This window comes from Syngnathus scovelli, chromosome 1 (assembly GCF_024217435.2).
Source record: "Syngnathus scovelli strain Florida chromosome 1, RoL_Ssco_1.2, whole genome shotgun sequence".
Taxonomy (NCBI): domain Eukaryota; kingdom Metazoa; phylum Chordata; class Actinopteri; order Syngnathiformes; family Syngnathidae; genus Syngnathus; species Syngnathus scovelli.
The window spans coordinates 13724509-13739929 of record NC_090847.1 but is presented as its reverse complement, the minus strand read 5'-3'; positions in this window follow the sequence as shown (position 1 = coordinate 13739929).

The window sequence follows — 15421 nt, the reverse complement described above, 5'->3', positions numbered from 1 at the left end:
AGCCATCCCTTAATCATGCAACTGGAGTGCAGCAACGTGTTCTGATTCAGAAAACAGTCATTCTTTAAGAGTAGTACACAGGCGTCTATGTAATAATACAACAATCTGCATCGCCAATATTCAATGATATTGGCTACCCTCCTGACTGCCAGTGATCCCAACCGATCTTATAACATGTTGACTTCTATTACTAATAAAGCAGCTTAGTGACTTTGAATGTTATAAGGTCCGACATGACCAACATACAGTATGTGCATTCAAAAATTACACCACAGACCAGTTGTTTTGAGCCGGCCGGGGTGGGCAGGTATGTGTTCACACTCAGCTCTCAGATATATATGTACAACACAATCATTGAATCGTCAGCTATGCAACAGCAGACCAGTTATGGCTGTAAAGCTTCTTGGCAAATCAATTTTATACAAAGTCAAATTGTTGCCGTGAGACACATGCTAATATTGCATTTTAAACGTCAATATGACAATCAATCCAGAGAAAGATTAACAGAGGATAATACGAAAGATGAATATCATATATCATGAGTTCCCTTTTTTTTGGGGGGGGGGGGGGCACAATCAACAATGTGATTTGTAAATTCTCAAGTTGGTTTTCCTACTGACTGTTGTATCAGGATTATTTAATTGTATAGACAAGAAAACTCATGTGTTCAAGAGAATATTAGAGCCATGCATCTGGATTGTTTATTTTCTGTTCATAACCCGAGTCAGTTCCTAACAATGACAAAGAAGTGGAAATTGTCTGCTGATTAATCTCAAAGGCTCAAAGTGAAAATGGGAGAGATTTATGTCCATCACATAAGCCAATTACAAAAGCCAATGAGGACCGACCTAGCAGTTACTTTCAGTATCCAGTGATTTAAGTCTTTGGGGAAGTGATTCCAGCTAGGGGCCTCAGTCTACAACCTGGAGGACAAATACTTTGGTGTCTACAGAAGCATAAAGCCGGACTTTGGGTTAATCTCGCCAGCGGACCAAATTGGATTTCCCTTGGTCAATAGTACCTGAATTGGATGCTACATTGCTTCCCTCGAGAACTGGCATGAATTTGAACTAAAGATTACCTCAAATTTACATTTCTGTTTGAATTTCACACGTTTGATAATTATCAGAATGCCATTAGAACTTTATGCCAACATTATTATTATTATTATTATTGGTTGTAGTAGTAGTGGTGGTGATGGTGGTGGTAGTAGTAGTAGGAGGAGAAGAAAATATAATCAATCCCCAAGTCTCTCTTTGTAATATTACTGCAATATAATTTCCCTCCTGAAGTCATCTGAACTTATGGGGTCTCCTGTTGTTGCCTTGCCAGACTAGTCCACTGTCAGTGGATTATTCATAGCCTCATTGTTCATCATGAAAGCGACTCAATCTTGTTATCGCTCACACACAAACATCCATTGAACAAAAGACTTGTTCTGAGTCTTTGCCATGGTTCGATCCTAATGGTCTTAGAGCTGCATTAGACGACAGACACAGAAGGAAGATTGGCTTTTCTCCACCCCCACCTCTAAAAATGATTAAGCGTGTGTGACAATCTTGTACATGTGTACACAGCCTGTCTGAACATGACTGATTTTTTTCCCCCATAACGTGTACATTTTCAGAATCAGAAATGTCTTGTCATAGGTGTAATGTGAACTAAACGGACTTTATGACTGAGGTGTTGCGAAATACAGCCAAATACCATACTGTGTAAGGAAACTGTATTCATACGTGATGAACAGCATGTTTGGATACTAGACTTTTACTAAAATAGCCTGAGTGGAAATGAAGTGACACATTAGTGCCGGAGCTGTTTAACGATTTGTCAGAGGAAATTAGAGTGACTGCTCTTTATGGCGGTGGTGCATGGCAAAGTAACTGGAGGAGAATAATTCAGTCTCAATTCATTTTACGCTGAAGGGAGGTCAAGGTTGAATTGCACCATTTGGCTTTGGAAACTAAAGTCCATGCATATCTTGATTGCCTTAACAAAAGCTCAGGGTGGTCTTTATGGGTCCTGTAGGATGGGTGTGGGGAGAGTCCTGCCCGTAATAATCATTGCTGGATATGATCACTGACAGCTATAACCTTACAGCACTATTAGCACCAGCAGCAACCATCATTTGCTTATTACATTCAACAATGTACAGTAATGGGTGTGCTATTATTGAAGGTTAGGGTGGTTGTTTCCCCGTAGGTGTCGTTTTGTAGATGGCAACAATTTCACTTGATGGTCAAAATTAGAATAAAGTCTCAGTCGTATATACCCTGAATATTCTGTATTCATCAGCAAGAGACATTCTAAAATATTGTAGAAAGCAATTAGATTCCTTGTTTGTTCTGCTTCAACAAATTGTATTCGGAGCATGAACTATCCCAGAGAGGACCAGTGTACCCAATGTTGCCCACAATTAGAGTTCACCTATCACATGGTAACTAACAGTAATATTGATTGCTTCAGCTTCACTGAAGGTAGCTGTGATTGACATTTAATGAAAGCACAGCAGGGAACAGAAGCATGGAGAAAAAGAGAGGATCTACCGTATGCTCTCTCTCTATGAGTTTTAAATAGTAAGATCATTTTGCTGTTGGTCCCAGGTATTGTTAAATGCAAACATCACCAGCAAATGTCCCACATCTATAGATTAGAGCAGTGTTTCTCAACCAGAGGTACGCGTACCCCAAGGGGTTCCTGAGCACATTGCAGGGGGTAAGTGGAAACATTTTGCTCAAGGTCTGTATGTTCTTGTACTTGTTAACTAAATTAAAAACTGAAAAAAACAATCACATTAACAATCAATTACAGATGTTAATCTGTTGGTCAATTAATGAAGGGAAGCTCAGTTTTCTTTCCGGCCTAGATCATAAATCTGTTTATTGATTTGTATAAAAATCCTACCCTATGTTCTTTTCAAGAAAATGACCTGGTCGACATCATACATGCTATCTGCAGTGATGTCAGCTTAGTTTAGTTGAGTTTATTTGGATATGGTACATTTCAGACAAAGCATTTACCGTAATTTCCGGACTATAAATCGCGTTTTTTTTTTTCGAAGTTTGGGTGGGGGGGGCAACTTATACTCAGGAGCGACTTATATATGTATTTTTTTTCACGCATTTTTACTTGATCATTAAGACATCACTTACTTACAAGTATAGTTGACCTCTCCCCATGTTATTTTTAGTATAGTTGATCACTTCACATGCTTTTATATCTTTATCTCGAACATATTCAAAACATAAAAAATAGAGAAAACATCAAATAGTAATAGTTGTCCTTAATCACTCTATATGTTACGTCAGGCCCGTTCTCAGCTCTTTGTTTGTGTTTGTCACATTAACATACCTATCGTTTAGCCTGTTGTTACTATCGTTTAGCCTGTTGTTGCTCGTTCATAACTGTTTTTTGTGTGGGATTTTGTCGAATAAATTGCCCCCCAAAATGCGACTTATACTCCGGAGCGACTTATATATGTTTTTTTCACTTTTTGGGGCATTTTATGGCTGGTGCGACTTATACTCCGGAGCGACTTATAGTCCGGAAAATGCGGTACATGGTACAATGTTCGGTATACAGGAAAAAGACCCCAAAAGGCACAGGATGAAGAAGAAGCATATAATTGTCTAATCCACCATATTTCGTGAAGTACAACACGGGTGTCTAAATTTATTTGATCTAGAACTGCGTATTAACATGAAAAACTAAAATATTACATGGGATAAAAATCAAAATAACATCTCATCATCTATTGCAATGCAGCTGTCAGCTACTCAATCTTAAATTCGTAACACAAATTACTAAATCACCTGGAGACAAATTACTAAATCACCTGGAGCTAAGTATTCAGTGTATTTACAAAAAAATACTTCAGTGATGCCAGTGATGGATGGATCCCAGGGTGGTCTTCCAACCATCAATCCATTTTCTGTTTTTTAACTGGTTGTAGTTTTGGTCCAATTTTAAATCCAGCTAAACGGAGAAATACCATGAAACAGTCCCATTTTATTCTCTGTCTACTACTGAACTACAGGGTCAAGATGGCGATGGCATGGGGGCATGAATACTTCTAGTGCAAACCACTCCAAGGTCATTAGCTAACCCCTTAGAGGTTGCTTCTACATTAAGTACAGCTAGAGCAGAAGGAAGAGGGTCAGTTATCACTGTACTCATGTTTATACTGCGGCACGTGATTCGCTTACAGTAGAAGCAATTCTAAACCTCGAGTTACATTTTCAAGCTGCATTTACTCACCATTAATCGACCTGCTGTCACAATAAAAGCAAGTCTTTTTAGACAAAATATATCCTCAGTAGGGCCAGCATGCTTGAAAAATAATTGTATTTTGTAATTCAAAAATAATATGGATTGACTTCAAAAAGCTTCAAACAGACTGAAATAGATGCTCTGAAAGATCTGCACCAAAAATTGCATTACTGTTTCTTCACTCTATCAGGAAATTGACCTGCTGTCTCAAATTACTGCAGATGATACAGTTGGAGGTGTAATTAAAAAACAATTAGTAAATGTGGCAGGCAAAGAGCACCTTCAACCCCTCCGAAGACACTAACACCCACCTCCTCTAAATGAAGCCATTAAGCATGCTTGATATAACTTTTAGGTCCAGGTGTGTGTAGGCAGAATCCACCAGTCCTACTGCGACGCTAATGAGTTCTGCAACACATTTAAACTCAGTAATAGGTTAGAGAAAAATTAGATATGCATCTAATTGAAAACATGAAATAGCAATATTTGTTTAAAAAAAACATTATCACAAATATTAGAACAGAGAATTTCTATTGGAAAATACTTGGCCTTGCAGGGGCGGTTCAATGTCTTGCAAAATGAGCCCCTGCTCACCCCAATAACTGAGCATGGTTATCATTACCACGGTGACTCGAGCTGCGCTGGGGCTTTGCGAGCTAAAGCGAGTATAAAGGAAATAATTTACCGGAATAAAGATTCAATTGCATTTTAACTCGTGAAGGCACCTCTTTATTACCAAGCTACCAAATTACACTCATCACTTTGTGTTCTGGATCCTTTCATGGAGTGCATGGATTGCAATGGAGTGGACAATCTCGCCTTGAAAATTAAGCCAAAGATTTGAGTATTTGCCACCTAACAAAAGTTATCACTAGTAAGCAAGATGGCAAACGCTCATCTGTGCTGCCCCTTTAGACCTGCCTTTGGTGACATAATTGTGACTCTGGAGAGGATAAGCGGCACAGAAGATGGATGATAATACTTCCGCGTCATCGTTAATCAAACTCCGATCATTGCTTGGAGCCTTGCTGTTTCATATACGTAACTATCAAGTGCCTCACCCCTTTGTAATGTTTTGTAGTGTTTCTCCCTTTAACATGTAAAATGCATGTTCTATAGCAGTAGTCCCCAACCTTTTTAGCACCACAGACAGTTGTTTGATGATGTCACGATTTTTGCAAAGAAAACTTATATAAGCAATTCTAGAAAATATAAAATCAAATGACGAAAGCATCAATCACCGACTGCACATTGTTTATGGACGTTTTCCTCGAAAAAATTGTCCATGTTTGAACTGCAATCCCATTTCTGCAAAACAGACCAACCACAATCCTAAACGTTATCGTACTGTGTTTTCAGCCAATCGTATAGCAGAACAACGGAAGTCCGTTACCACATAAACACCATCATCCCAACTCAGCCTTCAACCTTTAGTTCCATGAGGGAATTCTGTATGCGAACGCCACAGTATAATATAATAATCAACATGAATCCACTGTGTATTCTATGCAACTTTACTTGCAACACCCTCATAACATCATGCCAACAACATAACTTGAGTAATGTTATGTTATGTACATGTCACTGAGGTGTAAAATAATGTAAGTTATTTATTCTTTCTTGTGCGGCCTGACACTAAATGATCCACAGACCGGTACCGGTCCGCGGTCCGGGGATTGGGGACCACTGTTCTATAGGGTTTAAGTCTAGTCGATTGACTTAGACAATGTTCTTACTTCTTTCCTTTGATTGACTGACTGTTTGGCTGCTGCCATTGTGTGGTAAATCAAAGCTTAGTTATTCACTCACTATCAATGGAAGCCACACACCTTAGGAAAGAAAAAAAAATCCATAATTAGGCTGGAGGACAGATCTGTTATTTCTTGAAACTGTAGCTGTTCTTTTTCTTTTTTTGGTACAAATTTAACACATTGGCCATCGGCACTTGCTGTTCTGTTTGAAAGATAACTAGGCTATGCTTGTTTTGAGGGTGGGGTGCCGCATTCAGGGTGAAACAGGAAACCGCAACCAGAGTGTCAAGTTAAGATTCACTTCTCATGGACTTTGTATTGAAATCAGTTTTCGCTGCTCCAGATGTACATCGCATTTCAAGTGTGGGAGCAATCAAACACACCTGCTACCCATAGACATATTTAACGGTTTCACACTCACTGTTTGGTCAACCTTGAATGTATGTTTTTCTCCACAATATTTTTACAAATATGTTTCCACAAAATGTTTACCGTTGATACTTGCTAGACTCTGTACCCTAATACACTAAAAAAATTACAAAACAACCAAAATGTAGTGCACTTTGTGCACATTGACATTACAAGTCACAGCAATGTAATGCTGTGGGGCATTTTAAGAGGTATTTTGAGGCTCTGTTGAAATCACTTTTCATGTTGCTCCCCATTTTTCATTTCCCAACCTGCGGAAATAAGGAGTAATTTTCAGCTATTTTGTCTTCACTTTGTCACTCACTGTCTTTGTAGCCTCATGGTCTGTCGAGGCTACTATCATTTCACTGGTGTTTCACTTAAGGTGGTCTTGTTTATTTACTGACAGTTCTTTTGAATTAAAAGGTCACGACTTACCTGTCTAGCTATTATATTTTCCATGTGTCCAAAAAGTCATCAGCTTTTTCAAATGAAGATGCACTGGGATGTTTGTATATATGGTGGCAAACAAATTTTTCATGAGCAGATCAGATCAGTCACAGAGGTAAGCTGTATTCCTAGTGAATTAGATTGAGTTATTTGCTGTATTGATGCAAGGTATGTTTGTGGTTTACCCTGTCACCTCCAATACGTCTCGCTTGTTTTTTGGGATCTTTAGAAACTTGAAATTACTTGCAGGTGGGAATTGGTGGTTGACTCTGAGCAAGGACTCGGATATCTGTTGAGGGAGTCTACATTCTTACTCTGATGGGATCAAGCGCCACTCAGGATGGAGGTGATACGAGATGGATGTTTCCTTCTAATTTCCGGCAGTGGATCACTGCCAGAATCAGTTAGGTAGTGTATGATACATTACCTAACTGATGACAGGAAACAACAAGTACTTTGGTATCCTGCTTCTCCTAGTTTATCTTTAACTTTTAACCATAGGTGGCATAACCACCACGATGATAAACAAGTTAGTAGATGTCTTCAGGCATAGACTATCATGGTTGGTGCAGTACATCAAACTGGAAAAAATGAGATGCCTTGTCGCCACAAGGCGGCTATAGGCATAAGGTAATATCATCAAATAGATTCAAAATATGTTGTAAAATCCATCTCTTTCAAATTCAGTTATTGACATTTTCTCTTCAAAAGTTAAACCATATTTGCCATGGCTTCTAATGCTAAACCCTCTGGTAGATTTCAATTTAATTTGCGAGTGAAGAGTCATAAGGTCAATTTTTGGCAGGTTTATTCTGAGCAAGTACGTGTATTGCATTTGAACTTTATGTGTAGGAAAAAAAGGGTAACATCTGCTAGCCTTTTGCCATCAAAGCAGTGCTTCTTCCCATCTTCATTTGAAATACAGTATTCTCAAAATAACATTTTGGGGGAGACCTAAATAATTCCCTTTTTTATACACGGTTGCCTGTCTTCCTTTGAGACGCTCACACCTGTATAATGAGAAACGCGCTGTTCCTACCATCAACACAACAGGTTTCTTTGCACTTTAAAAATAATGGAAGTTCCTCTATTCAGACCATCACGGACTACAAGCCCGCGCCGAGGAGCTGTGAGGGCGACGTCCGTCTGCTGAACGATCTGAACCGCTTCTTTGCTCGCTTCGACGCCCAGAACAGCACTTGCCCGCTGAAGACCACTCTACATCAAATCAAAGCAAACAGCAGCTATTGTATGCACTTTTTAAATACATTCCCCATTTAAACTACAGGATCCGAAGCACTCAATCAAAGAATCCTTGCTTGCAAATAAAGGGTTCCTGTATGTTTTTTGTTTTTTTGTTTTTTTTGTAGTTGATGTTGCTTTGTACAATGCTGAGACATTATTTTTGTCTTTTCTCTATAAACTCAGCTTACTCTATGCTTGTTACTCTAAAGCCACCAGACTTATAAGCCTGACTAAACCAGGTCACAGTGATGACAAAGCCAAAATGAACACTAATTTGATGAAATGAGATGCACATCTAGTAATGAAACACCTCTGCTGTCACTTACTTTGTATTCATGTCCTTCATTTGGGGCGAGTGCTTTTTTGGCACTTTGTAACGCCCAATAAACTGTAATATGCAATATATTTTGATTTACTTATGTGTAAAATATTAGATATGTTTTCAAATGAGATGTTTCTTGTTGTATTCCTCACAAATGCCTTATTTTCTATTTTAAAAAAAAATGTCGTGCTATACAGTTTATTTGCAGACGAACCATCTTAACTTAAGACTCCCTTGAAGCAGTCAGGATGACAATCTGCTCCTCTAAATCTTAAGGCCATGGATCTCGAAAAAGAGTGAAGTGCCTTCACTGCCTATTCTGCCCCAAAAGTAGGAGTTATTGGATGTTGGGGTCTCACTCATAAGTGAGGGAATAATTAAGTGGGAAAGATGGATCTGTAGGTCTTGCAGTGATGCAAACTCTTGTCTTTGTTCTATTGTGGTGAAGAAGGAGCTTGTACACTTTGCAATGACAATACACATTCTTTAATTCCAACATTTCAACGATCCAATTAGCACAATACAGTGCTGACAAACAGCAATTGAAACCAGTGCATAAGACTCAAGAGAGGGTCTATCAGAAAAAGGCGGGAAAATAGAGAAAATGGCCCATGGGCAAATGTATGTTTTACACAGGCTCAGCCTCTGGGCCGCTGTTGGCAAAAGAGCTCGAGTGGTTGTTCGAGCTTTGAGGCCATTTTCCTGTATGTGACAGCTTGTGTATTCTCCATTTTCACAGGAAATGACTAAGTTTGTGTCGTTTTGAGCTGCAGTAAAGGATGAGATTCCTCCCTGATAACGGTTTTACTTCACAACCAATTGTCATTTTAGTTGCATTTGAGCAGCTATAAACACAGCATAAACACACATGAACACTTAAATTAAGGGGATTTTTAGGTTTAAATAAATGCTAGTTTCAAATTTAGCCAACCAGGCACACAGCATGTTTATTCTAATTAACTGTATACACTACAAAACAGGTTCTTAATAGAATGACTCAGAATTTAGCTTGGATGAGTGTGTGTGTGTGTGTGTGTGTGTGTGTGTGTGTGTGTGTGTGTGTGTGTGTGTGCGTGCGTGCGTGTGTGCGTGCGTGCGTGCGTGCGTGTGTGTGCGTGCGTGTGTGCGTGCGTGTGTGTGTGTGTGCGTGTGTGCGCGTGTGTGTGCGTGCGTGCGTGCGTGCGCGTGAGTGTGTGTGTGTGGGGGGGGGTTTGATAGCCATAAAATAGTTACTGAAGGTTGGATTGATTCAGACGGAGCACTACTGAAGGCCTAGGTGTGACATGCACGGCCTGCCACTGATTTCGTGAGTTTTTGTGAGGATTGAAGTTTAATTAAATTTGGCCTAATCTAATTAAAATACTTAATTTCTCATTACTCCCGCCATTACTTTTTTCAACATTAATCAGACTGAAAGGAAGCAAGTACGTAACTGCCTACAGGTGCCCAAATATTATCAAAACTTTTTTTTTTTTTTTATCGACATGGACCCCCCAACCTCCAAACCCCCTCAAATTGAGCATTGTGTAAACTCTTCATATGTTGGAATGAAGGGTTTTTTTTTTTTTGTTTGTTTGTTTTTTTTTGTTTTTTTTTAACTTTTACTAATAATAATTATGGCCAAAATGTGCTTTCCCCTAACCCGGCACTGTGTGGACATAGATCTTCTTATCTTCGGAACAAGGAAAAGAAAAAGGCACAAAGTCCAAACCAAAAGCGCTCTAAAACGTATTACAGCATTATTACTTTTTGTATATACCAAAGCCGTTTGACTTTGAGTCTTTCTTTGCAGAAGAAAAGAATAATACAATTTATTTGCAAGTGCTTTATACTTTATAAAACAACACTTTCAAAGAGTTATTCTCTTAACAGCTGTGCTGCATAAGATGGGCAACATAAAACCATCTCCAGTCTTGATCAAGTGCAGTTCTACACAACTACGATGTACACCTCATTAGGTTCAGTCGTTCTTCATTAAGCATACCTGCACAATGTAATTAGACCCAATACCAGAGGTGTTCGTTTGGATCTTTTATATAATGCATTTGATGATTAAACTATCTTAAGACATTCTTTGCATCGGTTCATATTATAATATATTTGTGGCATCCTATTATTTAAGTTACCCATCCTTGATTTAGCTACATAGAATTAAAGCAGTTTCAGTGGGGTTCATTCTCCTTATTTGCATCCAGACAAAGTTGTTTATTGTGATAGAGGTATTGTCTTACAAACCGGATTAATTTTTCACAGAAAACCTCCTTAAATTGAAATTTCATATTTATAGTATATTGGCCACACAACCTGGCTGTGAAGTTCCACTGCTGTAGTTGACTGAGATTAGCCAGATCATTTTTATGTACATACAACAGTCAGCTGAAACTTGCATCTTGGACATCAACCCCGTTATATTTCCGGCCTTCCATGTGTGTATTGTAGTAATACACTCAAGGCACAAGCCTGATTTCCAGACTTTTGCACACATGTATGTAAAGCAGCAGGAAGAGGCTCGGAGTGTATATCAGGCAGATGCACTGTAGCCACTGTCACAGCTGCAGGCCAAGCCCCTGAGGGAGCCTTCCGCCAGCCAGTCCTTAAAAAAGTGCCAAAGCACATCTGGGACCCAGCAGGTGCTCTGCAATCCCATGATAGATTGTTGTTTGCCGCTAAACCCTGGGACTGGTGTCTCTGTGCATCACTATGGCACTTAAGATTCAGCTGGAGTATGAACATCACAGATGATGTATGCATAATGAGCAAAGCATATTTAGCTTCTCTCGATGTTCCCGTTGTCAAAATGTATTACCTGCACCAAGGAGGTAATGTTCACATATACCACTTGCCATCTACAGTTTTGATATAATACTCTGAACTTTTTATAATCAATACACTCACATGTTTGTCACAGTTAAAAATATGGTGATTGGTGGAAATTCAACATGAAATATATCCTTTGCCTGAACTAACCTGTGCTAACAATGCCAATATCCAATATATAACAACAAGGTTATGTCTCATTAGTTGAAGTTTAAATGTATTGCACTGAAGACAAATCTTGTAATGTGTTATTCTAGATCAGGATGAAGCGGTGTCCTTTTCGCTGTTAAAACCCAATTGTAGCTGTTCACTAATTGATTTCCCAAGTGGCAAAATGGTAAGACTTTGGCAATCTCTACACTCTCTTTTATGCATTTACAGTATAAAATTTTGATCTGGCATGCTTTCACCTCCATCCATCTATTCATGCAAGTGACAAAACTGCTGTGTCTGGAGTTTGGCCCTTATAAAGACAAACATTTAAAAATGTTTACATTTTTATTGAAGTGAGGCAAGGACAAAAGAAGGATATTTAAATGTCACTACTTCTCATCATTATTTAGTCACCCTGTGCCAATATCATCAGCGAAAAGCAAGTGAGTAATAACTGTAACTATATAAATTTCACTGAAAGGGCGACTTGGCCAGCAAGACAATGTGCTACCTCCAACCCCGTGCAGTACAGTCAATTGAGAACATTTTCCACGAAGTTGGTTAAACCCAGTATGAGCAAGGCAGACCTTAACAGGTCTTCAGTGAGATTTTAGAGAATATAAATTAATAAGCCTTTATTTGGCCCACAAGATGTAAATTTTTGTTTTCAGAAGGAAGCCGTAACGATCACGCAGAATAATAATACAGATAACATGTTTTAGTCCAATTGCTGGGCATTTTGGTGGTTTCCAACCTTGCACCGGTTTTGACCTTTTGCACCTTACTCTACTGCTTAACACTTTACCTAAAAAAACTTCTTGTTTATGACACATGGTCAAAAAAATCATTGATGTACTGTATAAGTAGAAATTAATACGGATAAACACAAAGCATTTTAACAGCTTTTTTGTTTGTTTACATGCCACATACAAAAAAGGCTGGTGCATACACACACACACGCACACATGCACACTCACACACACACACACACTCAATTTAAGGCTAAAAGCAAGGTATTCTGAAAATGCAGTGTTTTAGAGCAAACTCACGAGTGCAATCTGAATGTAAATTTGATTTTGGGCTGAACTCCGTCACCTTCATGTGTAAGAGAAAAACATGTTGGATGTTTATGCATGTGAATCTCTCCTCTTCAGCTTTGATTTCATGACATTCCCTTGCTGCTCCTTAGCTTCAATGCTCCCATCTTCTTGTATCCGTCTACTATCTCATCCCACATGTGCTTCCAGGAAATGCAAAGCTTAACTGACAGCTTTTTATGAAGATAACATAGCAGAGTGAAACAGATGAGGCATAAGAGTTGCGTCAGTGATATGTTTTGGCTTAGATACACCAAGAGATTACAAAAACGATTTTTCATAACACTTGACTTTTTAACATGAAGAGAGTGCAGCTGTAGATTCTGACAGTTAATGTCATTACGCGCATCTTTTGCGATTGCATCAGGAATGGATGGAAACAGGAGCATTCTCAGCCGGTGTGGATGTTATCAACCCGTTAGAGGATTAGTTGTCATCAGGAGTACATACCTCAAGTGAACAAATATTCTATAGGCTATTAGAGTAAAAGCAAACTCATTAATAAAATGTATACCTATATGTGTGTGTGTGCGCGTGTGCATGTGTGTGTGTGTGCATGTGCAAATATTTTTTTGTGTGTTTTATGTATCATGGCAGCCACAGTAGCAAACACAATGGCGAGATTAAGTGATTATTATGACCGTGTCTGACTTCCATCCGTCCGTCCGTCTGTCCGTCCGTCCGTCCGTCCATCCATCCATCCATCTTCTTCCGCTTATCCGGGGTGGGGGCGCGGGGGCAGCAGCTTCAGGAGGGACTCCCAGACTTCCCTCTCCCCAACCACTTCATCCAGCTCATCCCAAGGGACCCCAAGGCGTTCCCAGGCCAGCTGAGAGACATAGTTTCTCCAGCGCGTCCTGGGTCGTCCCCGGGGTCTCCTACCGGTGGGACATGCCCGGAACACCTCCCCAGGGAGGCGTCCAGGAGGCATCCGGATGAGATGCCCGAGCCACCTCATCTGGCTCCTCTCAACGTGGAGAAGTAGCGACTCTACTCCGAGTCTCTCCCGGATGACCGAGCTTCTCACCCTATCTCTAAGGGAGAGCCCGGACATCCTGCGGAGAAAACTCATTTCGGCCGCTTGTATCCGGGATCTCTTTCTTTCGGTCACGACCCATAGCTCGTGACCATAGGTGAGGGTAGGAGCGTAAATCGACCGGTAAATTGAGAGCTTTGCCTTTTGGCTCAGCTCTCTCTTTACCACAACGGACCGGTACATTACTGCCGAGGCTGCACCGATCCGCCTGTCGATCTCACGCTCCATCCTCCCCTCACTCGTGAACAAGACCCCAAGATACTTAAACTCCTCCACTTGGGGCAGGATCTCATCCCCGATCCGGAGAGGGCATTCCACCCTTTTCCGATTGAAGACCATGGACTCGGATTTGGAGGTGCTGACCCTCATCCCGACCGCTTCACACTCGGCTGCGAACCGCTCCAGTGAGAGCTGGAGATCATGGCCTGAAGAAGCCAACAGCACCACGTCGTCTGCAAAAAGCAGAGACGTGATGCTGAGGTCCCCAAACCGGACCCCCTCAAGGCCTTGGCTGCGCCTAGAAATTCTGTCCATAAAAGTTATGAACAGAATCGGTGACAAAGGGCAGCCTTGGTGGAGTCCAACCTTACGGCCACAGCTCCGGTCGGCCGCCTCAACAATGGAGGCGCGGAACATGGTCCACTCGGACTCAATGTCCCCCGCCTCTCCCGGGACGTGGGAAAAGCTCTGCCAGAGGTGGGAGTTGAAGCTCTTCCTGACAGGGGATTCCACCAGACGTTCCCAGCAGACCCTCACAGAGTGTTTGGGTCTGCCAGGTCGGACCGGCATCTTTCCCCACCATCGGAGCCAACCCACCACCAGGTGATCAGTTGACAGCTCTGCCCCTCTCTTCAGCCGTGTGTCCAAAACATGCGGCCGCAAATCCGATGACACGACTACAAAGTTGATCATCGAACTGCGGCCTAGGGTGTCGTGGTGCCAAGTGCACACATGGACACCCTTATGGTTGAACATGGTGTTCATTATAGAAAATCCGTGTCGAGCACAGAAGTCCAATAATAGAACACCGCTCGGGTTCAGATCGGGGGGGCCGTTCCTCCCAATCACGCCCTTCCAGGTCTCACTGTTATTGCCCACGTGAGCATTGAAGTCACCCAGTAGAACGACGGAGTCCCCAGAAGGAGCGCTCTCCAGCACTTCCTCGAGGGACCCCAAGAAGGGTGGGTACTCTGAGCTGCCGTTTGGTGCATAGACACAAACAACAGTCAGGACCCGTCCCCACACCCGAAGGCGGAGGGAGGCTACCCTCTCGTTCACCGGGGTGAACCCCAATGTGCAGGCGCCCAGCCGGGGGGCAATAAGTATACCCACACCTGCTCGACGCCTCTCACCGTGGGCAACTCCAGAGTGGAAGAGAGTCCAGCCCCTCTCGAGAGGGCTTGTACCGGAAGCCAAACTGTGCGTGGAGGCTAGTCCGACTATATCTAGTCGGAACTTTTCTGCCTCGCACACCAGCTCGGGCTCCTTTCCAGCCAGAGAGGTGACATTCCATGTCCCAAGAGCCAGCTTCTGCACCCGGGGATCAGACCGCCAATGTCCCTGCCTTTGGCCGCCGCCCAGCTCACACTGCACCCGACCCCTTTGGCCCCTCCCACAGGTGGTGAGCCCATGGGAAGGGGGACCCACGTTTCCTTTTCGGGCTGTGCCCGGCCGGGCCCCATGGGCGAAGGCCCGACCACCAAACGCTCAACTTTGAGCCCCGCCTCCAGGCCTGCCTCCAGAGGGGGGCCCCGGTGACCCGCGTCCGGGCGAGGGAAAACGAAGTCCATTTATATCACTCATCATAAGGGGCTTCTGTGAGCCGTGCTTTGTCTGGCCCCTCACCTAGGACCTGTTTGCCATGGGTGACCCT